Here is a 23,490-nt window from a genome sequence, read left to right as displayed (position 1 = left end):
CTTATTTGGATCTGCATCAACATCTGCTGCCAGAAAACCAAAAGACGTATTGTATTGGGAAGGTCTGCTATCAGGGACATCTCCAGAGTACTGAATAGCAGTGGTGTCACTTTGAAGACAAAAATGCACCTGATCCTAACTATGATCTTTTTAGTTACTTGTTATGTAGCTGATCTTTGCACAATGAATTAGGATTACAGAAGAAGTATTGATGCCTTTGAGTTGTAGCACTATGGAAGAGTGCTGAATATCCCATGGACTGCCAAAAGAGTAGTCAAATAGGTCTTGGAAAAGATGCAGCTAATGAGGCTTAGAGGCAAGAGTAATAAAACTTTGTCTCGCATACTTTGGGCATGATGTTAGAATAGAACAGTCCTTGCAAAAAGAACACTGTGCTTGCGACGGTGGAAGGTCAGAGAAGGAGGATAAAAACTCTCAACAAGATGGATTGACACAGTGACTGTCATGGTCAGGCTCAAGTATGTCAGAGATGATAGGCTAGCACAATTTAGGACAGGGTTCAGATTTATTGTGTGAATCATGTTGACTTGATGGCCCTTAACAACAACAGCAATTGGAAGGTAGCTACTATCTGGTTTGATCTTTTAAAGGGTGGAGGAGGTATCCAGAAGTAACTGTAACAAAATATTGATTAATTCACTTGAGGTGAGGTAATTTTTATGTGTCAGGTACATTTTCAAGGACATTCATGTATGCCACTTTAGCACAGGGCAATTTTTCATTTTAATCCCTATTTATTGGAATAAAATATTAAGGTTTAAAAAAGTTAAGGAATGCTGAGAGCTGTGTAACAGAAATAGATAAGTGAGACTTAGATATGCATGACACACACGTCAGAAATTAAACCACTGATGATACCAATACATTTCTACTGTTTTCATTGTTGTTATGTTCCATCAAGTTCCCTATGACTCACATGGACCCTATGGGCAACAGTTCTGAGCCCTGCCCTATTCTGAGCCAGTATCACTGAATCTGACACATCTAATCCCTTTGCCCAGTGATTGTGTCAATCCATCTCATCTGGAGTCTTCCTTTCCTGCACTATCCTTCCACCCTTCCAAACTTGATGATGTATTTCTCCAAGGACTGGTTCCTCCTGGCCATGTGCCCTAAAATATGTGAGAAAAAGCTTCAAAATTCTTACCCTCCAAGAAGAAACTGGAGAAGAAATAGATCTGTCTTGGAGAGGGCAAAAACAAATTTCTGGAAGAGATGGAGAAAAACAAATGTGAAAATGTGTCAAATGCTGCAAAGATTCACTTCTCCTTGTCCAAGAAGAAGAGAGAGAGAGGAGAAAAAAAAGTTCTACGATGCATGGGAACAATTATTTTAAAAGGACTAATAGATAACACAGACTCCAGGGACCATGAACCCAACAACAGAAGAAGTAAATGTTGTCTCTGCAAAGAGGGCAGCATAGCTACACACTCACCGAAGCCTCCACACGTCTGGATCCCCACCTTGGGCTGTCTGTACACACACACACATACTCACTCACTCTCTCTGTGTCTCTCCCTCCCCCCCCCCCCTTCTCTCGCTCCTTGGCTTGTTCTATATACTTCTTTGGCCTAAGGGCTTTTCTCTCAGGATCTCAGATTTTACCGCCCTGACCCTAGCTCCTGGCACTGGGGTACACTCTGCTTGCCCAGCTTCCACACACAGACCTGACTCTTACCTCCCCTGGTTCTCCAGAGCTAGATCCAGATGTTGCACATAGTTAGAACAAGGTCTGCTGTTGCCCTTGGGGTCAGGATCAGAAAACACCTGCCTTCTCAAGAAAGGAAAGCAAAGGCTCAGAAGCTGATGGGAGACACCAATAAACCTGCCCTGGGAAGGGCACAAGTGGGCACCAAGTACCTGTGAAGCTCTTTCTTTATGAGATGAGGGGGGATATAAAGAGAACCCGGGCTCAGAACCAATCCCAGAATGGACCTGGCCTGGTGTTAGAGGCCCGGGAGTGGACCAAAGGCTTGTAAATCAGCTGCCACCACAGCCTTCCCCTCCTCTCTGGGCCTCTGGTTTCTGCCAGTGGAGGAAAAAATCCTGCCTTGAATATACAAACCCTCATATGCAAAAAAAAAAAAGAAAAAAAAAAAGAAGTAAATGTTGTGCATCTACTATAATTGGCCAATTCGAAAGGATTTAAAAAGATAAATAGGTAGAATGGAGAAAAACGTGGAACAACAGTCAAAATCACTGAAAAATATGCCAAGCATAGTGGTTTGATAGGGCCTAGTGGAACCCCTGATAATATGATTCTTAAACACCCTTGAAATATGGAACCAAATTCATCACCTTGACTCAATTTTTAGTCAGACAGCTAATTAACAGACTAAATAATGAGCCGTTGAAAACCCTGTGATTATCAGTGTTACATTGTCCGATATAACACTAGAAGATGAAGCCCTCAGATTGGAAAGCATATAACTTAGAGAGGAGATGCCTCTTCAAAAGAGTCAGCCTTAATCAATGTGAATGGAATAAAGCTTGCAGCCAATTAAAGACCTTCATTTGCTGACGTGACACTAAAATGAGAAGCAGCTGCAAGCATTCATTAATAATTGGACCATAAAGTGTATGATTGTATGATCTAGAACTTGAAAATAATTTGAAGTTGTAAAAAAAAAAAAAAAAAAGAATGATCAGATATTTAGGAAGGTTACCAGAAGGGGACATGAACAATCATTGTTATAATTAGAAGAAATTACTTAATAAAATAGCATTCAGTCTTTCTTTAGCATTTCATATATCAGAATAACCAGAAATATCTTCATTCAAAATCCACTGTCAACACAAAATGGCTAACTATACAGTTGTAGAAGGATGTTATTTTCTTTTTTCCTTATTTTATGTGAATTTTTTATCTTATATCAAACCTCAAAGAGGTTGAGAGATGCAAAAGGAATTTCTTTAAGAGGATCAGTCATTAAAAACAAGCAGTTACGAATTGCTTTCCCCCACTTCTCATATTCTCTTTTGGCTTTTTGCCCAGATTTGCACAAATCACTAGTAATGTCTAAAACAATTCATGAATATAGGGAAGAAAATTGAAAAAATGAAAAAAAAAATTAAGAAATACACTCAAGGGAGAAAACACAAACATTGGTTTTTAATTATTGGAGCACTCAGGAAGACAGTGAATCAAGTAAACTCTTTGTTCTTCAAGTGTTATCATGCAAACCCAATAAACATGAAAGTGTCTAAAATAACAGTTCATACGCAGAGAAGAGAAATAACAATCTTTCAAAATATAAATAAAATAGTACTTTTTTTCTTTATTATTCCTGATTGCAGGTTCTAATCTATCTCCATAATAGGGAATTAAATTTAGGATCAGAGATATTTTACAAGCTCTTAATAATCTTAATCTGAGAGAGCAGTTCAAAACTAACTGAAATTCAGTTTACTTTCAAGAGGATCAGTTCAGGCTGAACTATGGGGAGGAACCAAGCTTAAATTCTTTAAAGTGACCTGAGGGAATATTATCATACGAAGAACAAAATCTTTTGTTCTTTGTTATCTCCTCTCTCATTGTCTTGTCTCCCTTTGCCTTCCCTCTTTTTGATTCTTTCCTTACTCACCATTTCTACTCCCATTCTACCTTCTTCTTCTTTCATGAATATACAATACTTATTACAAGAATGTAAAGAAAACACATTTCAAACCGTTGAAAGATGTAGGCATCCTCAGAAAAAGTCAAGCACATATTTTAGCCACAATTCTAACACAGGAATTTCTACCTCTAACATACTTGTGGAAACAGTTCTTTCCAGTTGGCCCATAATCATTTCTGGAAAAATCCATTTTAATTTTGATGGTCTAATGACTTTATTTTTTAACAAACAAAATGCAACAAAATTTTAAACTCGTTTAATTGTATTTGGACACATAGATTCTAAAGTTTTTCACCTTTCCTGTGCTTTGAGAAATCTATTTCCCATTTCAAAACATTTGGAAGTAAAATTTATCTATGCATCTTGATATGGAAACTTTATTCTAGGTTGTCTGCCTGGGCCTAGTGTAATCATCTGCCCATTGATGTTGAGTTGATTCAAATTTATAGTGAATTCAATTGCTTCATACACATATGAAAGTTAGACAATGAATATGAAAGAGGAAAGAATTGCTAGCTTTAAAGTGCAGCATCAGTGAAAAATATTGAATATACCATGTACTGCCCAAAGAACAAACACTTGAAAGAAGTGCAGCCAGGCTACTCCTTTAGAATCGAGAATGACTTTATCTCACATACTTTGGGCATGCTATCAAGATGGGCCAGACTCTGGAGAAGGATACCATGCCTAAAAGTAGAAAATCAATAAAAAAGAGGAAGATCCTTTGATTTTCACTAATTAAATAAATAAGGAAGATCATCAATGACATGGATTGACAAAATGACTGAGGTATTGGGCTTCTGTATAGCTGAGGTAGTGAAAATACTTCAGGATTGGGCAAGATTTCTTCTATTATACATAGGGTTGTTACAAGTTGGAGCTGGTTTGAAGGTAACCAAGATACCTACCAATAACATATCAAATGTAGGGTTTGCAAGAATATGAATTTTTACATAAGTAGACTTTCACATCTTTCTCCTGATGATATACTCAAAACTTTTGGTTAGCAATTGAATATACTGCACTTCCAGGGCTCCCTTGTATAATCATAAAGGTCTTCAAAAGTAAGGGGTAGGAGGGAGACGAGGAGGGAGATGTGACTATGGGAAAGGAGGTCAGAGTGATGTGATAAAAACTCAATCTGCCATTGCGAGCTTTAAAAATAGAGGAAGATGGTTTTGAACCAAAAATGTAGGTTGCCTCTGTCAGGAGGAAAAGATAAAGAAATGAATGCAGTCCTGTTGATATCTGAGTTTTAGACCTGATTCAGATTTATGACCCCCAAATTAAATGTGTATTATTTAAAACTAAAATTTTGGTAATTTATTACAGTGGACATTAACAATAATAATAATAAAATTCTCAAGGTTTAAAGAACCCTTCAAAGAGGAAAAAAAAAGAACCCTTCAAATGCCACGAACTTTCTCTAGGATTTTTTAGTTAGATTATAGGACCTCAGATCTGCCAGCCACTTATCCACAAGCTATAAATGCTTTAAAAATTGGCAGTAGGTTGGAAAAGAGGAGGAGAAGGTAGCAGCAATGACTGTTCGGAGCATTGAAAAAAAATTTTTTTCTCATCCACAAAATGGGAAGACTTAACAATTAATAAGGATGATAGAATTGATGCCTTTGTGTTGTCATGTTGGAGAAGAATACTGAATATCTCAAAAACTGCCAAAAGAACAAACAAGTATGTCTTGGAAAAGATGTAACCAAAGTGCTCCATGTTGCTAGGAGAGGGAAATATTCCTTGGAAAGAGACATCATGCTTGGAAAGGTAGAGAGTCCGTGAAAGAAAAGAAGAGCTGAAATAGAGTAACATGGTGACTGTAGCAATGGGCTCACGTGTATTAGAGATGGTGAACACACAGGATAGAACAGGATTCAGATCTGTTGTCCATAGGGTCCCTATGAGTCTTACTTGACTCGACAGTACCTAACAACAGCTTCCCTCATTGAATCCTGTTGGGTTTCCCTAACACAATGTGAAGAAATGTTCTAACACAATACCACTTATGCTGGCCACCCACTTATTGCTTATTAACTCATCTGCACAGATACACAAGCACATTTATTTGAAAGAACAATCTTGGTTGTTTTAGTGATTTAAATATCAAAACTACTGGTGAGAAGTAGGAATAAAAGACCTGGAATTGATGGCAATACTTTATGGTATAGTGGCTTAGTAGTAATAAGTTGTGTTGCCAACCCAAAGACATGCAGTATCAATCTCCCCGACACTCCATGGGAGAAATATGAGCAATCTCCTTCTGTGTGATTTGTGACCTCTGGAAAGCTAGAGTCAGTTCTGACTGCAAGCTACAGAACTAATAATTAGAACTAATTATATAGAACTAATTATTAGAACTAATAATATAGATAGAAATAATTTATTATGAAAAAATTATTTGTATATACTTACAAATAGAAACCCAGAGAAACACACAAATAACCCTTACAATTGTCTAGAATTGAGTATTTTTCTTTTGGGCATGTGCTATTGTTACAGGGAATTCAAATTGGAGTGTTCTTGCCCAGTTTGACCAAGAATGAGGAGAGGAGGCATTGTCTCTCAGGTTAAATTTATTAGGGAGAAAGAAAAGGCTTGAGAGGGAGAATTGAAATTGGCCACCCAAAATATTTTGGCAGTGCAAGTCTCTGTCCTGGAGGTGAAAAAAGCAGTAGAATCTTATTGTTTTCTCAATGCTACCAAAGCTTTAAATAGTTAGAAATATTCTGGGGAAAAGAGGGATTTTCCAAGAACTGGCCCACCATCTAGGTGGGGTTATGAAAATAGGGTGCATGCTCCTTCATTCAGTCTTGCAAGATAAATTCCATCTTGAAGACTCGAGGACCAGTGAGTACCACTTATTATTGGATGATGCACATATGTAGGCTCTGTGGGTGTCAGCTCAAGCATTAATCCTTCAGGAGGCTCCCTGCTACCTTTCAAGGAAGGCCAAAGAATGCTGGACCTCATGTACATGTTTAAGGAATATGTTTAAGTAAGGTCTTCTTGGAAGGCCACTTAACATGAACTGTCAGACCAAAGTCATGTGGTCTGGATCTCCTCCCACATGATTTACTGTCTCTAAAAATCCTTTGGTGGATCAGCTATTCAATGGTATAGAACTAAAAACTAAGTGTTCATTGTGACAGGGGATGGACATGCCTTATTAGGGATAAACATCTGCATTTAGGGGTTGTTGGTTTTACCTACTACCCGACATGCTTCCTGAGATCTGTCCCTGACTCACAGGGATGAGAGAGCAGAGAGCGAGGGCAGAGACCGAGGGCAGAGAGCGAGCACAGAGAGCGAGCCTAAAATATGGTCTTGTCCTCTCTGCCAATGATTTACAATCGCAGGAAAATTCACCAGAAAAACTGAAACTCCCCCTTAAGGAGTCTGCATTTTTCTTGCTTATTTATTTATTTTTATTATGTTCACACAACAGGGATTTATTTTTAACTTCCCTTCACTTTGTAACAGTATCTTGGACAACAGTCTAGGTTTTTAATTAAAAATTTCAAGTTGGTGCCCCAGCTGAGTAGCTTAGTTTCATATCTACGAACAAAGAGCTGTGAAGGGTTGCTTTGATTCTTAGAGGACTTAGTCCCATGGTGTGCTCTATAAGCCGACATTTTTAAGGAAGAGATGCTTTGTTGGCGCAACTCTCAAGTGCGAAGTAATAATCCATGATCATCCTATTATTGAATGACCCATAAATCCCACAGAGGTAAATACCTAAAAAATATATTGCTAATGATTTTTCAAATATTTATATGCTGGAAACATTCCGTTAATAGTATGGCTAAAGGTGAGACTGCAGACAACAACACTGCATGTAAAAATGTTAAAATTACCTTGAAATATTCGGTTACAACTGATCTAGATCTTTTCACATATAAGTATCCTTTTTTCATATTTTACCAAGAATAAAATGGCAACTATTTTCCTCTTTTGGGGGTTTGTTTTTATTTCTGAGAACAACAACTAATGGTCTGTAGCTGATAAATGAGAGAATAAGAATGCAGTCCTTGATTAAAGTTAGGAACAGAATTCTAACCAATGTGTACATAGAAAAAGGCATGTAGTTTAACTTCTATACTTACATTTCATAATTACAGAATATCTTGCAAAACATGGTTTCTGCCAAGGTATTTAAGTCTCAAGACAAAAAAAAAAGTTTTATAAGTCATCAATGCTCATTTACAAATTGTGATTTGAGTTTGGATAATACATGATGAAGTAGCCCAGATTCTGAGGGTAAGTCAACGAACAACTCTGGTGAAGTAAAAAAATGTCTTGAATTTTTTCATTCAAATTTAAAAATAAATGGACTTATCTATGGGCCTTGACTCATTTCATTCTTTAAACATTGTGCACTCTATGAGGTTAAACTTTTAATGGAGAGATGAGATGAATTAGCTAGGCCATGCAGTAAGTGTGAGATTAAGGCATATTTTATTTTCTCCTTTTAAAAATATTGTTAAGTGGTATCTTTTTTCATTATATGTATTTGGTTAGCCTTGTAATAGAAATATTACCTTGGTACCATTAGCTGTTATATTATATTTTTGCAAGTGAAATTAGGTTTTGTAAAATGCTGGTTTTAATAATAATGCCAATATATTAGTTTTATCAATTAAAAAAACAACTCATTCAGTGTGGCTATAAAAGATCTACCAACATTTTTACACTGTAAGCTAAAACTATGGATAATTATCAAAAACTAAAAAGAAAATCTGGATTAAAAGACGGGCTGGTACAATATGGAAAAGCAGCAGCTTTCATATTCTATTGCTTTTGAAAACTTGAAGTGGATTGGGATTGACAATAAACAATGTGATGACAAAATACATCGCTATTTATATTCAATTAATGGTATAGAATCGGTTTGGCATTCAGTCGATTCGGGAGGCAGCACGTGATCAAACACTGATGAGATATCAAGACATAAAGCTGTAAGAAACTGTTGATGAAAACTAGACTCAATATGAACTTGGATATTTAAACAAATACTGCAACATTAAAATCTTTCATTTGTCTATAACAAGAAATACAGAAGACAGCATGGTCAACAAAACAAAGACAGTGTCTATTTCAAATAAAGGTATTCTCACAGAATGAATTGATTATTGGGCAATATTATTAACATCACAAATAAGTTTCATTTTTATGAAGATCATTTTAAAAATGATCAGAGCAGTAAATTGACAGAGAACTGCCAAAATAGTCAGCTGGATTCAGAATAGAACATGGGACGAGATAAATTTTTGGTGACAGTAAGTGGATCTTGGCAGAAAGCAAAAAAATGCCAAAGAGGTGAGTGTTTATCTGTCTTTATTGATAATACGAAGGCAGTCAACTGTATGGATAACAAATTATGGATAAACTTGTAAATATAAAAAATTCTGGGATATATAATTGAGTTTATGAGAGACTGTTTATGGACCAAAAGGTAATTGTTGAAAAAGAACAAAAGGGTAATCTATGACTTTGGTAAAGTGTGTATCTTGGAAACAGGAGTGGCATCCACTTCCTAACAACATGCCTCTGGAAATTCTATGAACTTTGAGAAATGATGATAGTTATAGAAAGGCTTCAGGTCTTTTGTTCTTAGGATCGCTATGAGTTGTGTTTGACTTGACAGCAATCATCCACAACAACAACAAAGTGTGTATCAGAGTGGTGTTTTTTACTCTAATTATTTAATGTGTATGTTGAGAAGATAATCCTAGTGACTACTGGTCTGTATGAAGAACATGACCTCAGTATTGAAGAAAGAGTCATTCCCCACCCATGGAATTCAGGTGTTATAACTTTGCTCGATAAAATGAAGGCTTGAAGAAGCAGTTACTTATGAAGTTTAAAGACTATGTTGTTGAGTGTAGCTTAAACCCCACAGGAATTGAAAATTCTTAAAGCTGGATAAATAGGCAACATCAAAACAAAACAGAAAAAAGGTTGAAGTTGTCAAGGATTTCATTTTACTTGTATTTACAATCAGTGCTACATGAATAGAAGCCATGAGATCAAAGGATCTATTGCATTGGCTACTGCAAGAATTTCAAGTATTCAAACATTTAAAAAAAAATGTCACTTTGAGAACTAAGATATATTTGAACCAAGCCATGTTATTTTCAATGCATATGAGAGCTGATTAATGAATGAGGAAGACCAAAGAATGACTGGTGCATTCATATTGAATATACAATGAAATGCCGGAAGAAACACATCTATCAAGAGATATAGCCAGAACACTTCTTTGAAGTGAGAATAGCAAGACTTCATCTCACATACTTTGAACATAAGGGACTAGTTACTAGAAGACATCATGCTTAATAAAGTAGAGCATCACCAGATAAGAAGACCTTCATAGTCTCAAGTGTAGCAATGATTGTGAAGATAGAAGAGGTATGGACTTTATTTTGCTTTGTTGTACGTAGAGTGATCTGAATAGGAACCTACTTTGTGACATGCACTAACAGCTAACACTAATAAAACAATGGAGAAAATAACCAATCAAACTTAAGAAGTCTAAGAAACAAATATTGTTTACACTATCTCAAATTACAAATGCATTTTATCTACTTTGCTTGCCCTTTATTTGATCAAACATCATTTATTTTTATTACAGCACTTGTTCCAATAAAATGTCCTAAGGACCGACTTAAGAATTCAATAGTTGTAGTAGAGTCTTATTCATGGTTAGATTGAAGTAACAGATAACAGTGCTCAAATCTCTCTCTCTCTCTCTCTCTCTCTCTCTTTCTCTTTCTTGCTCTCAAGTCAAGTTGGAACCAACTCACAGCTGACACTTGATGAGTTTTTCAAGAGGCTGTAAGTCACATGGGAAGAGATTGCCCATATTTCTCCTTTAGAACTGCTTGTGGATGGAAACCAGCAGAAAGGCATGGTCTTGAAGTTAGCAGTGCAACTCCCTATAGACTAGATCACCAGGGAATCATAAATTTCTCTGATATCCTTCTCAAGTTATATCCAACATTGACTAAGTATCCTTAATGATTAAGGCACTTTATTTAATGCATTGTTTAATTACGGAAGTAACATTTTTTGAAAACAAACTAATAACCCACTTCTCTAGATGTTGTTGTTGTTATGTGCCGTCGAGTCGTTTCTGACTCATAGCGACCCTATGCACAACAGCCCTAAACTCTGCTCTATCCTGCGCCAACCGCACCGCCTCTGACACACCCATCCCGATGACCCCAGTCACCGAATCAATCCATCTCATAGAGGGTCTTCCCCTCCTGCGCTGTCCCTCCACCCTCCCAAGCATGATGTCCCTCTCCAAGGACCCGTCCCTCCTGGCAACATGTCCAAATTATGTCAGACAAAGCCCCAGAATCCTTGCCTCCAAGGAGTAGCTTTGTTTAATCCTCTCCAAGATGAATCTGTTTGTTTTCCTGGCAGTTCATGGTACATTCAGTACTCTTCTCCAGCACCACAGCTCAAAAGCATCTACTCTCCTTCTGTCCTCCCTAGTCATTGTCCAACTCTCTGATGCATAACAAGCGATTGCAAGGACCATGGCCTGTATCAGGCGCACCTTAGTCTCCAGAGAGACACCGTTGCTCCTGAGTACTTTAGAGAGGTCCCTAACAGCAGACTTTCCCATGACAATGCACCTTTTAATTTTCTGGCTGCTGGTGCCAAGACTGTTGACTGTGGAGCCAAGCAAACTGAAGCTGTGAACACTCTCAATCTCTTTGTCTTCCATCCTGACACTGCCAATTGGTCCAGTGGCGAGAATCTTGGTCTTCTTGACATTGAGCCTCAGTCCATACTGAAGGCTGCAGTCCTTGACCCTTCGCAGCAAGTGCATGAGGTCCTCCTCAGTTTCAGCAAGCAGGGTTGTGTCATCTGCATAACGGAGATTGTTAATAGATCTTCCACCAATCCTGATGCCACAATTCTCCTCATAGAGCCCAGCTTCTCGGATAATCTGCTCTGCATACATGTTGAAAAGGTATGGAGACAGGAGGCATCCCTGGCGTACACCCTTCCCAATTTTGAACCATGCAGTGTTACCCTGCTCTGTTCTGACTACTGCCTCTTGATCCAAGTACAGGTTTCGCATTAGCACAATTAAATGTTCTGGGATTCCCATTCTTCTCAGAGTCAGCCACAGTTTGTTATGATCCACACAGTCAAATGCCTTTGCATAATCAATGAAACACAGATAGACATTCTTCTGGTATTCTCTGCTTTCAGCCAAGATCCATCTAACATCAGCAACAATATCCCTAGTACCACGACCCCTTCTAAACCCAGCCTGGACTTCCGGCAGTTCTCTGCTGATGTGCTGTTCTAATCATTTTTGAACGATTAGAGAAGTTTAAAAACTTCTCTAGATAGATCAGGCAATTTCTAACATCTGAATATCAACTTCCTTATTTGTAAATAAAGTAAGGTTAATTATAAACTGTAAGGAATTATCATTAAGTAGAAAATGAGCCCTTGCCACATAAAGCCTTTTAGGAATCTCCTGAATCTTCACTATTTCTGCCTTTATTGTAGTTTGGAAAAAAGAAACAAACAAACAAAAAACATACAAATCTCTCTTCCAATTTTAGAGCTCACAGGGAACTCCTCTCGCCAGGATTAATTAATTATTTTATAAAATTGTTTGGTTCCCAGATGGTTGACAGTATGTTTTTTTACTAATTTCTTTCTCCCAGATGATCTTTCAAGACTGCTAATTGGGCAGGATGGATCCACGTTGTATGTATCAGAAATGTACCCATAATTATAATAAAATGTAAAGAAGATTGATTACATTATTTCTTCCTTTCTCCTCAGACTCCTCCTATTCCTTGTATTGCTATCTTAATTATCAGTTTTGAAATGCCCATCCGGCCTTGATTTTACCGGTCCATGGCCATTACAGTTCAAAGGATAATATTTGAGTTAGTGAATTTAGCACAAAGGTCCATTGATGAGAAAGTCTTCACTGTTCTTTCATGCCGTCTATGGCCACTTCCCTTTTACATGCTCCATTTCAGTTTTATGTTGCTTTATACATTGTGACTTCGCTCATGTTACTCTATCTAAACATAGCATCCTTTTTCACCGTTTAATTCCCACTTAGTGTTTTAGAAAGACGCTGATCTAAATTACACGGAACAAACTCACCATGTGCTCCAAGATCAGGATAATTTTCACACTGCTCTGAATTCAATCATTGGTTTATCCGACAATATCTTTTATGAAGCCACGGGGTCTGATAAGTGGGCAGTCTACTTCATATCTAGTGTTACCCATTGTACTTAGGAAAGAATCAGCTGATAACTAAATTTGCGTCAGATTCTGACCTTCATATTTCTATATCCAACAGCTATCCTCCCTGAATGTGCTATAGACAACTCTAACACAACATATGGGGGGGAGATCAAGATTTCCTTTCCTTATAAAATTTTAATTCCTTCTTATTACAGATAGCCTCAGCATATGCTTGGTTATAGAAGTAAAACAAACAAAAGCAAAACAAAAAACCCTATAAATCATCCCTCACTCTTTTGATTAATGATGTAAAATATTCAAAACTTTGTGAACTATTATTAAACTACTGGTTTCATTGACCAGTTTAATTGACTTGAATTAGCAAATGCTACAAATATGTGTTTTGGATTCTCCTTCTCCCCCTTTCCCTAGCGACTTAGGCTGTCCTTACATTATAGTCTTTAATTAGCTTATTTCCATCCCACTACTTATCTTCATCAAAACATTCTGCACACGATTTGCAATTTTCTGTTCACTAACCAGCCTTCTGTATGTTGTAATTTACTTAAAGATAAGAACAGTTTACTACTTCTGTTTTATCACTAGCATCAGATACCTAGCAGATACCAAATCCTAGTGGGTATCAAATAGAAACAATTATGTGGGTGAAACAATAGTGGCCAGAGCAACCTTCATATATGTTTCTGAAGTTTCTGGCTTTGTTTTAAGTTTTATAAGAGTTTTTGCCTTGGGACGTTTGGAAGAAAATCAGGCTGATTAAATCCTATATGTCAGTATTTTTATTCTAGTTCAAGAGAGAATGAGAAAATTCAGTCCAATGTGCATTATTTAAGCTTTGGGTAGTTTAATCATTATTTATAGGACAATAGTCCATTTTCCTTCCACTTCTGGACATCTCAGTTTTAGGTGATTATTATAGAGTTTAAGATATAGTAAGACCAATCTCACTATTACAAACGCTCAGAAATCAGTTGCATAAAGAGTGATGCAGAAAAAAAAAAAAAGAGTGATGCTGTATTACTAAAAGTGTCTGACTGGAGTGAGTTTATAGTTTATAACAGAATTCATTATATATGTCCATATTTATTCTATGATAAAGTGCATAATTATAAGATTATGTTCTATAGTAAATAAATGAAAAAGGAACTCTGGTAGACTAAAGTCTTTAGTTTTTTCCTTTCAGCCCAAGGTTCTCTATTTTACTTCTATCTCAGAAGCTGTTTTTAGTAAACATGGAAACATTTTTTTAGATACTATTTTATATAAGAGAAAATTAGTGTTCATGGTGTATGTTCTGACTAGTAGTGAGTAAACATGAAAGTGACAGTAGGTCTTCAAGTGTCTCAGTATAGATACTTCAAGTACATGTTCAACATTAGCAGTAGAAATTCTAAATATTATTTTTTTCTAGAAAAATTTCTCTTCTCATTTAATTTAGCACATTAACTTAATATTGTAGGCCTTATCTTAGGTCTTAGGTTTAATTCTGTTGTTGTTGTTACATGCCATCGAGAAGAGGTTTAATTCTAGCTCTTAGTAAAACATTAAATTTCGTTATTAGGTATTTTGCCATTAAAATTGATTGACATAGAAATCAAGTAATGGATGAAAAGAGAACAAAGTATGAACTACCCCCACCCATAAAACACAAGTAACAAGGATAGATTCCATCTTACACAACATAAAGTTTAAAATTCTTTTTTAAAAGGACTCTATTTCCTTTTTCTCTCTCATCTCTTTTTCTGTATATCTATTTCTACCATTTTCTCTTTTTCTTAATTCTATATTATTAAGATTATTTATTTTAATTAGCTATGCTTTCTTCTATGTTGTTTTCCTTAAAAGACACTTCTCTTTTCAATAGTGGGGAAAATGCCAACTAGTATCATTACTGTTTGCTCTAAAAAGGTGAGTTACAACTCCATATCTATCTAAATAAATTCTTTTCTCAAAGAACTGTTATACTATTTTCCCACCTTTGTGACTAAATTTTTGTCAAACTCCAAGACACACTTTCCCCCCAGGCTTAAAATATTTTACATATCTGAAACAAGCAAATAAAAAAACATTCTAATTTGAATGTAAAAACTAATTTTTATTTCTGCAAAAGAAATGAGCCCTTAAAGCCTCCTGCAGTTCCTGAATCCAGATCAACTATTAGATAGATATGGAAAATCCTAAAGACAGGCTGCATATTACCATATTGAGAACATTGGACAGCGTCTCTCTGTATTCCTACAGAGTTATTAACTAGTAGAGTTATTAATCCAGCAGTGGAGTCTGTCAGTACAAACCCACAAGGAGCTCTGTGGGAAAAGGATGATCAAGCTCATCCTGTGCAATTTGTTTTGTGACGTGTAGTCTTGGAAACCTGCTGGAGGGTCAGTTATGAGTTGGTTCTGACTTGATGGTAATGAGTCTGAGGTTTTAGATTTTGTCAAGGGTAATTGAGATTGGCAGGTGAATACTATTATGTCTGGTTTCTATACAGAATTCATTTAAGGTTTATTACTGTCCTAGTTATCTGCTGCTGCTGCTGCAATGGAAATATGACAAGTGGTTGGTTTCACATACAGAAATTAGTGCCCTTATGAGGCTTTCTGCTGTTGTTATGTACTATGGAGTTAGAACCGATTCCAAGCTGACCCTTCAGCAAGTTTTCAGAGGCACTAACTGTGAGTTACTGGGAGATTGCCCACCTTTTTCTTGCAGAGCAACTAGAAGATTCAAACCACATACCTTTTGGGTTGGCAGCAAAATTCCTTACCACAAAGGCATCAGAGTTCCCTATTAGAAGACTTACAAGTCTAAGTTCAGCCTACTGGCTCTGGAGGAGCTTTCTCTCTGTGTGTCAGTTCTGGATCGGAGTCTGTATCTCCTTAAGCATCAATAGGCCAGATGTTACTTTAAAAACTTCATGCACCTTGATTGTCCTTTCCCTATGCCATGGAGTTTTGCAGTACAAAGACCTGGATTTAAACAGAAGCACTATACTCCTGATTATTCTATTTTGTAGATAATTGTAGTACAGTGGCCCCTTCCTTTAGACTTGCTTTGCTTCCCTTTTAACTTTTGTGAGATTAAAGGTTGTACAGGCAACATTCTAGGTAGTAAAGGTGTTACTTTTCATCCTTAATTCTCTCCCAATATTTGAGCATCAGATCATGCGGAGGAATCATTTCATATATTCAACATGTTCCTTTACCTATGTGTATTTTGAGGAGGGGGAGACAATCCATGAGAAACACTTTTTTAACAATTTCATTTTTGCTAAATACAATTTATCACTAAAATATATCTGAAAGAATAAAACAGTTAAGTATATGCAAATAAAAGGAATATTAAGTGGATTGCATTCCTGTCTTAAGGCATTTCTCATTTCTTAAAACAACCCTCTAGAGATGTATACATGACTGAGCAATAAAATGAGAATCAATTGACAAGCACTTGTCTCAGTGAAAAACTCTCCTTTCCCTCTTGGTTTCCATCTCCACAAACAAACATCCCTCCAGCAACTTCGGTTTGTGTCTGCAAAAAACATGCTGTTTTCACTGCTTATAAAAACACACTGCTTTTTATTATTTTGTTCAAAGGTAGAAGTAACCATGAACAAAAAAAGAATTTTTAAAAAGTCATTTTCAAAATTTATAAAAAGTTTAAAAGTAGATTATTGCGTTTTCATCCTCTTAACAATATATATAATTAGCAACAATCTCACCTTTGTTGTAATCATTTCTAAGGCTTGTCTTTATCCACTGTGTCACTGCAGTCACGATCTGCAATAAATCTATTCTCTCTAACCTCTTATGCATGGCTCTCCATGAAGAAGCAAACGTTTGACTGAATATCACATTTTTCAAAGGAGAACCACTATAATGTGCTGAAATTTTAATAAACATCATGCTTGTTCCAAATTTGGACCTAAGTGTTCTAATGGTTAAGTGCTCAGCTGGAGAAATATCAGCAGTTTGAACCCCACAGTTACTTTATGGAAGAAGAACACTGTTTATCTATTCCTTAAAAACTAGGAAACACTACAGGTCAGTTCTATCATGTGCTACAGAGACACAATAAAAACTATATACTTGGGGAAAAAGAGCAAAGATCTCATGAGATCACCACTAATTCCACAAAGGGGAACTGTACCCATCAACAGCATCCACAACAACAAAAACGAAACTCCTGTTTCTATCAGGCCAGACATATCCTCCACATTCCTACCTCTCTTTCTACTTTTTAGTAATACTGCTTTGTTTCTTGTTATTGTTATATGCTATTGAGTCACCTGTGACTCATAGTGACCTTATGGACAATAGCTCTGAATCCTACTCTATCCTGAGCCAACATTACTGTCTCAGACACACTTACCCCCATTATCCCAGTCACTGAGTCAATATATCTCTTCAAGTGTCTTCACCTCCTGCATTGTTTCTCCACCCTCCCAAGCATAATATCCCTCACCGAGGACTCATCCCTCCTTGCAACATGTCCAAAGTATGTTAGAGGGAGCTTCTGATTCCTTGCCTCCAAGGAGCAGCCTGGTCTCACCCTCTCCAGTCCATCCTATTTAATACTCTTGTCCAGAACCACAGCTCAAAGGCAACAATTCTCTTTCTATCATCCCTAGCTATTGCCCAGCTTTCTGCTGTGTAGCATGAAAGGACCATGGCCTGGATCAGGAACACCTTAGTCTCCAAACTGACATCATTGCTTTTCAGTATTCTGGAGAAGTAGATCTTTGACAGCAGACATTCCCATTGAAAATCACCTTTTTGTTTTCTGGCTGGGGTACCAAGAGTGTTGATTGTGGAGCCAAGCAAACTAAAGTTGTTAACAATCTCAATCTCTTCACCATCTATCATGACTCTGCCAATCAGCCCAGTGGAGAGAATCTATCTTTCCTTGATTTTGAGTTTCAATCCATACTGAAGGCTGCAGTCCTTGACCTTCTGCAGCAAGTGATTCAGGTCCTCCTCCGTTTCAGCAAGCACAGTTGTGTCATCTGAATAACGCAGGTTGTTGATGAGTCTTCCTCCAACAATAACAGCAATGTCGCAGCTCTATTGAGTCCAAAATCCTTTGCAATAGCTCACAGAGCACACAGAAACAAATTCATGATCATAGGTATATTAGGGACATCAAAAGGCTATAATTGAGGTTGGCACAATCACTTAGGAAAGCTGCTGAAATGTGTTTGTGGGCTCCTCAACCTTCAATCAAGGTCAGCTCTTTCTCTGTTGCTGCTACTATTTGTATGCCCTCATCTGAGCATCACAGGAATCTTGGGCCCTAAAGGACATGCACTCTGCATTCTCTGCTTCTTTCCTGATAATGAGATTTCCAAACTCTGACACTGAACCTGATCTATAATCTCATCTTGTTAGGCTAACACACTCCATTTGCATATTTTCACCTACTCACATGACAAAAATCAAAGCCAATGATCGTTGTTGTTGTTAAGTGCCGTCAAGTTGCAGGCCACTCATAGTGACCTTATGAAGGAGAGTCCTCGATGCTTAGGTCCCTTTCATCCTCTCTCCAGGTTCATACGGTTTCCGGAGGCAAGCTATTATGGAAGTGGATGCCACTCCTTCTTCCAAGCTTAAGCCAATGATTAGGAACGCCATTTTAAACAATAAACCCTTAACCTCACAGCTTTTTCCTTAAACTTCCACTTTAAGAAATCTTTGAATGTTGTTGTTGTTGTTATGTGCCGCTGAGTCGCTTGCGACTCATAGCGACCCTATGTACAACAGCCCTAAACTCTGCTCTGTCCTATGCCAATCGCACTGTCTCCTACACTCCCATCACAATTATCCCAGTCACTGAATCAATCCACCTCATAGAGGGCCTTCCCCTCCTGCGCTTTCCCTCCACCCTCCCAAGCATGATGTCCTTCTCCAAGGACCGGTCTCTCCTCACAACATGTCCAAAGTATGTTAGACGGAGCCTCAGAATCCTTGCCTCCAAGGAGCCACCCAGTTTAACCCTTTCCAGGACAAATCTGTTTGTTTTCCTAGCAGTCCATGGTATTCTCAATACTCTTCTCCAGCACCACAGCTCAAAGACATCAATTCTCCTCCTATCCTCCCTGGTCATTGTCCAACTCTTCGATGCATAACAAGTGATTGTGAAGACCAGGGCCTGTATCAGATGCACCTTAGTCTCCAGAGAGACACCATTGCTCTTCAGTACTTTGGAGAGGTCTCTAACAGCAGACTTTCCCCATGGCAATGCGCCTTTTAATTTCCTGGCTGCTGGTGCCAAGCAATCTGAGCTTTTCCTAGTTGCTATTGAATTGATGCTCATCTATGGCAACTTTATATATCAATACAGAACTGTGTTCCATAGGAATTTCAATGTCTAATAGTTTTGAAGTGTACCATATTTTTATGTAAATAACATGTACCTTCTATCTTTACTACCAGAGACTTCCCTCAGGGAGGTGTTTTTGTAACTATGCTGTTATTGTGTGTTTTTAAAACAACACATACAAAAATTTGCATATTGAAGATTATGAAAACACCTCATAGGTGGAGGGAATGTTGGTTGGCAAACAAAAAGAAAAGGTGCATGTTATTTGAGTAAAAATATAGTATTGCCAAGTCTTTCTTCTGAAGTACCTCTGGATGGGTTCAAACTCTGAACCTTTTAGCTTAACAACTAACAGTACACCACTTAAACTTTCTGGGCTAAAATTGACACATATTTAATCTAAGGTGTGCCTGATCCAGGTCATGGTCTTCCCAATGACTTGCTATGCATCAGAGAGCTGGACAATGACTAAGGATGATAGAAGAATTGATGCCTTTAAGTTGTGGTGTTGGAGAAGAGTATTGAATATACTGTGGACTGCTAAGAGAACACACAGGTTGGTCATGGAGAGGGTGAAATCAAGCTGCTCCATGAAGCAAGTATTTTGAAGCTCCATCTGCATACTTTGGGCGTGTTGCAAGGAGGGACCACTCCTCTGAGAGGGTTGTCATGCTTGGAAGGGTGGAGGTATAACACAAAAGAGGAAGACCCTCAATGAGATGGATTGACTTAGTGACTAGGGTAATGGGGGTAGGTGTATCAAAGACAATGAAATTGGCTCAGAATAGAGCAGTGTTCAGAGTCACTGTACATAGTGTTACTATGAGCCCGATTCAACTCCACAACACATAAAAACAAACAGCAATCAACTATTTTCTAATTCTTTCTTACATGATTGCAAAAATAATGTTATTTTTGCAAAAAATGAAGAATATTTTAATAATGCTCAATTTAAAATCAAGACTATTTTAATATGCTCATCACTAAAACCATCAAAGTGAATTATTCTGGTGAATTCTTTTCTAATTAAGAAATTGACTTTCTTTTTCCCCCCCCCAGATCTGATTACTAGAAGTCCTGTCTCAAGAAACATATCAATGTCACACTTATAAAAGCGATACATTTATAAGATATAAAAGATCAGGTCATAATATCCATTTTCTTTTCAAAATATATCTATGAATAGTCTTGTCACAATTCTTGATGTGTTTAACTATTAGTACGGTCCGATTCCTCAGGTTTTAAAATATGCATCAGTAGGACATCTGGTTACTCCATTACACAAAAGCATTTTTATTTCGCTTCTGGAAAACATTTTTCTGTCATAATTTAGTCTAAAGTGAATCTTTTAAAAAGGCAGTAGGAAGATTACTGTATATGAGGAATCTGAAGTCAGTTTCTTTTAGGTACCTTTCTCTGTACAATCATGAGCGAACTGATCGTGCTGTGACTCATAATTTCTCATCTGTAAAGCAGAGTTTATTCTCTATACTTGTCACTGCTTTGAGAACTTATTGCAATACCATATGTAAAATAATCTAACATTCAGTATATTCTGAACACTGAGTAGTTTCTCCTTTCTTTTAGAGAAATTTTGAACTAATAGTTAAAAAATTGAATATAGTTCACAAATTTAAGAAATAGCTAGAGAATGAATATTTGGGGGATTTTGTATTTTTCTTTTTTTTTGCACATATCCAAAGAAAAGTACTAGAGATAGCATGCTTACTTATAGACAATGGACCATCTGATGTGTTTTTACTTCTGATAATTCTACCCACAGTAATGACCTCTGAAGCATAGGGCACTTCCTTGGGAATTAATTGCTGTGTTGGGGTTAATGGCCCACAACAATGAACTTTTTGAGACAGTCATTAATCTGCCTTGATTATTATTGCTTAATTAATAACTGTAGTCTCCTCCTTGGTGCATAAGTTAGTATCTCAGCTCAACATTTCTTCCTGGTTCTTCTTGTCATATGAAAGTAGGAGGTTAAAAAAATAAAAAATAAAAAATCAGCAACCAAGAAAATATAAAATATGTAAACTGTCCATATCTGTTCCTTACCCTACTCTCCCTTTTACAATTGAAACTTTATTGATGCCATTTGTTATTAAAGAAAAGATAATTTACCACATTATTCACCATCTTTTTAGAGCTTACTTCCCCCTTAGTATAAATTTAACAATATTCATTAACAATATTTTATAAACACTTAAGTACAAAATGAGAAAAATTACTGTGTATTACATCCCCCAAAGCAAACTGCTAATGCGTATTGGATATCATCTTCATATTATTCCTGCAACATGTTTCTTTTTCTGTAGTTGTGTATTGGAGGCATTTACCCCAGAGAAATTAAGACATAGTTTCACATCCAGAGTCAGGTCTCTAGCACCCTGAAATTTTATTTCACCTGGAATGACTTTAGCTGAGAACAGTACTCCCATATCTAGAGGCTTTTGTGGAAAGAATGAAAAATGCAGGTTGACCAGAAGTTCAGAGAATAAGAAAGCATGTGTCAAGACAACAAATATCTAAAGCATATTTCACATTTCAGATCATCACTCACAGTAAGTGCCTTTCATTCACGTATTCTTCCCTCTACTTTTTTGCTTTCGGTGGCATTTGGAACATTAACCTTCAGACAGCAGTTTCTTTATTCGACTTTCTCCTTCCCTAGATTGGATTAATTTTAATCAGATGGTAATTAAAATAGGTACTGCATAACCAACTCACATTCCTGCAGGTAATTAAAGCTTTTAGATTCATGCTTCTTTCCCCTCCCAGCTCAGTTAGAAGCAGTGGCAGATAATTTGTATTTTTCCCTTATAGCACAATTCTTGTTGCACTAAGGACTCGAGTTCTAATAAATCTTTTGCAAATGACTGTCTAGGTTTTGGAATAGAAGACAGAAATGTCAACTGATCATTTGTTCTTCCTTGCCTTAAAAAAAAACACAACCCCAAAACCAAACCAAAACAAAACCCCCCATGCATAATTCCCAACTGTATGCTATTGATTTAAAGAAACTACAGTTTTTCATTGTGTTGTTATGAAATAGTGGTGATCTGTTTCTTAAAAAATCAGGTTACTTGCAAAAAGCCTACAGCAAATACAACTACCATGTGTATTACATTCACTCTTGTTTATTTGTCTTCCGTGTTAACTTAGCCTGATCTTGAGGATTTTTTTTTTAAAGATTCCTTCATGTGAGAAGAGGGAGGAAAAAAAAGGATAATTGGATTGATTTCTCTCTCTTACTGTTATTACCATATTCCAAAGGCAGGTCACTCAGTTAATAACAATGAATTAAAAGAAATGTCCTTGTTTAACAGAAACTTGACTCCAAGTCATTACTTGTAAGACAGATTCTAGGGCAATCTCTGGGTATGCCACGAGTGAACAAGAAATATGGATAAATGGATAAATAAAGCAAGGATTTCCTTTCACATGGGGCTTACTGCTTCTCACAGCTGCTCGCCTATCAGATGGCTTCCAACCTGGAGCTGTTTGAATGTCACCGGTGGCCGCAGGCCTGGAGCAGTGTCTGACTTGCCAACTGCACCACCAGCAAAAGCTCACTTCTTGGATAAGGGTTGACTCTTATCCACTGCCAGAGTCTCTGGTGAGCCGCTCACACTACATCTGGTGCTTATGAAATCTCATTTCATTACACTACTAATTTACAGGGAATGAAATTATAAACAAGGTGATTACCGAGCGTAATTTATGGTCCATGTAATTATATAGCTGTCAAAGTGGTGCTGGCAGCTGAATCGCACAGAAGAGGGCTGCACTTTTGCTTGGTCTACTGAGTTTGTTAATTGTCCACAGCTGAAATTTTTTTTTTTTTTTGTACTGCAAGATCAGCAACCTTCAGTTTGGAGAGCCCAACTAGAGCTGGATCTAATTACCTGCCTGACTGGAAACTTTGCCGATTGGCTCTGAATACCTTCAAGTGATGGAAGATGATTCTCCTACACTTCTGGTCAATGGAAAACACTTCCACCTTCTTGGGTGGAGACTTAATGAAAGAGTAACAAGCCATAAAAAGCAGAGCCACAAATACTATCTCTTGCTCTATCTCTATCTATTTCTATTTCTTTATAGTTCCAATATTTCTCTATCTTTGTTACCTAAGACACTTATACTTTTATGTGCATTAACATTTTAGCAGCAGAAAGACAACTTGGTATTGCCATGATGAACAACAGAAATAATTCCTACTTTTGTCTTGTTAAATTAGGCCTCTGAATGTTGTCTT

This window comes from Elephantulus edwardii, unplaced genomic scaffold (genome assembly GCF_000299155.1).
Source record: "Elephantulus edwardii isolate Elephantulus edwardi_28Jun2011 unplaced genomic scaffold, EleEdw1.0 scaffold00077, whole genome shotgun sequence".
Taxonomy (NCBI): Eukaryota; Metazoa; Chordata; class Mammalia; order Macroscelidea; family Macroscelididae; genus Elephantulus; species Elephantulus edwardii.
Note: the sequence above shows the minus strand (reverse complement) of the source record.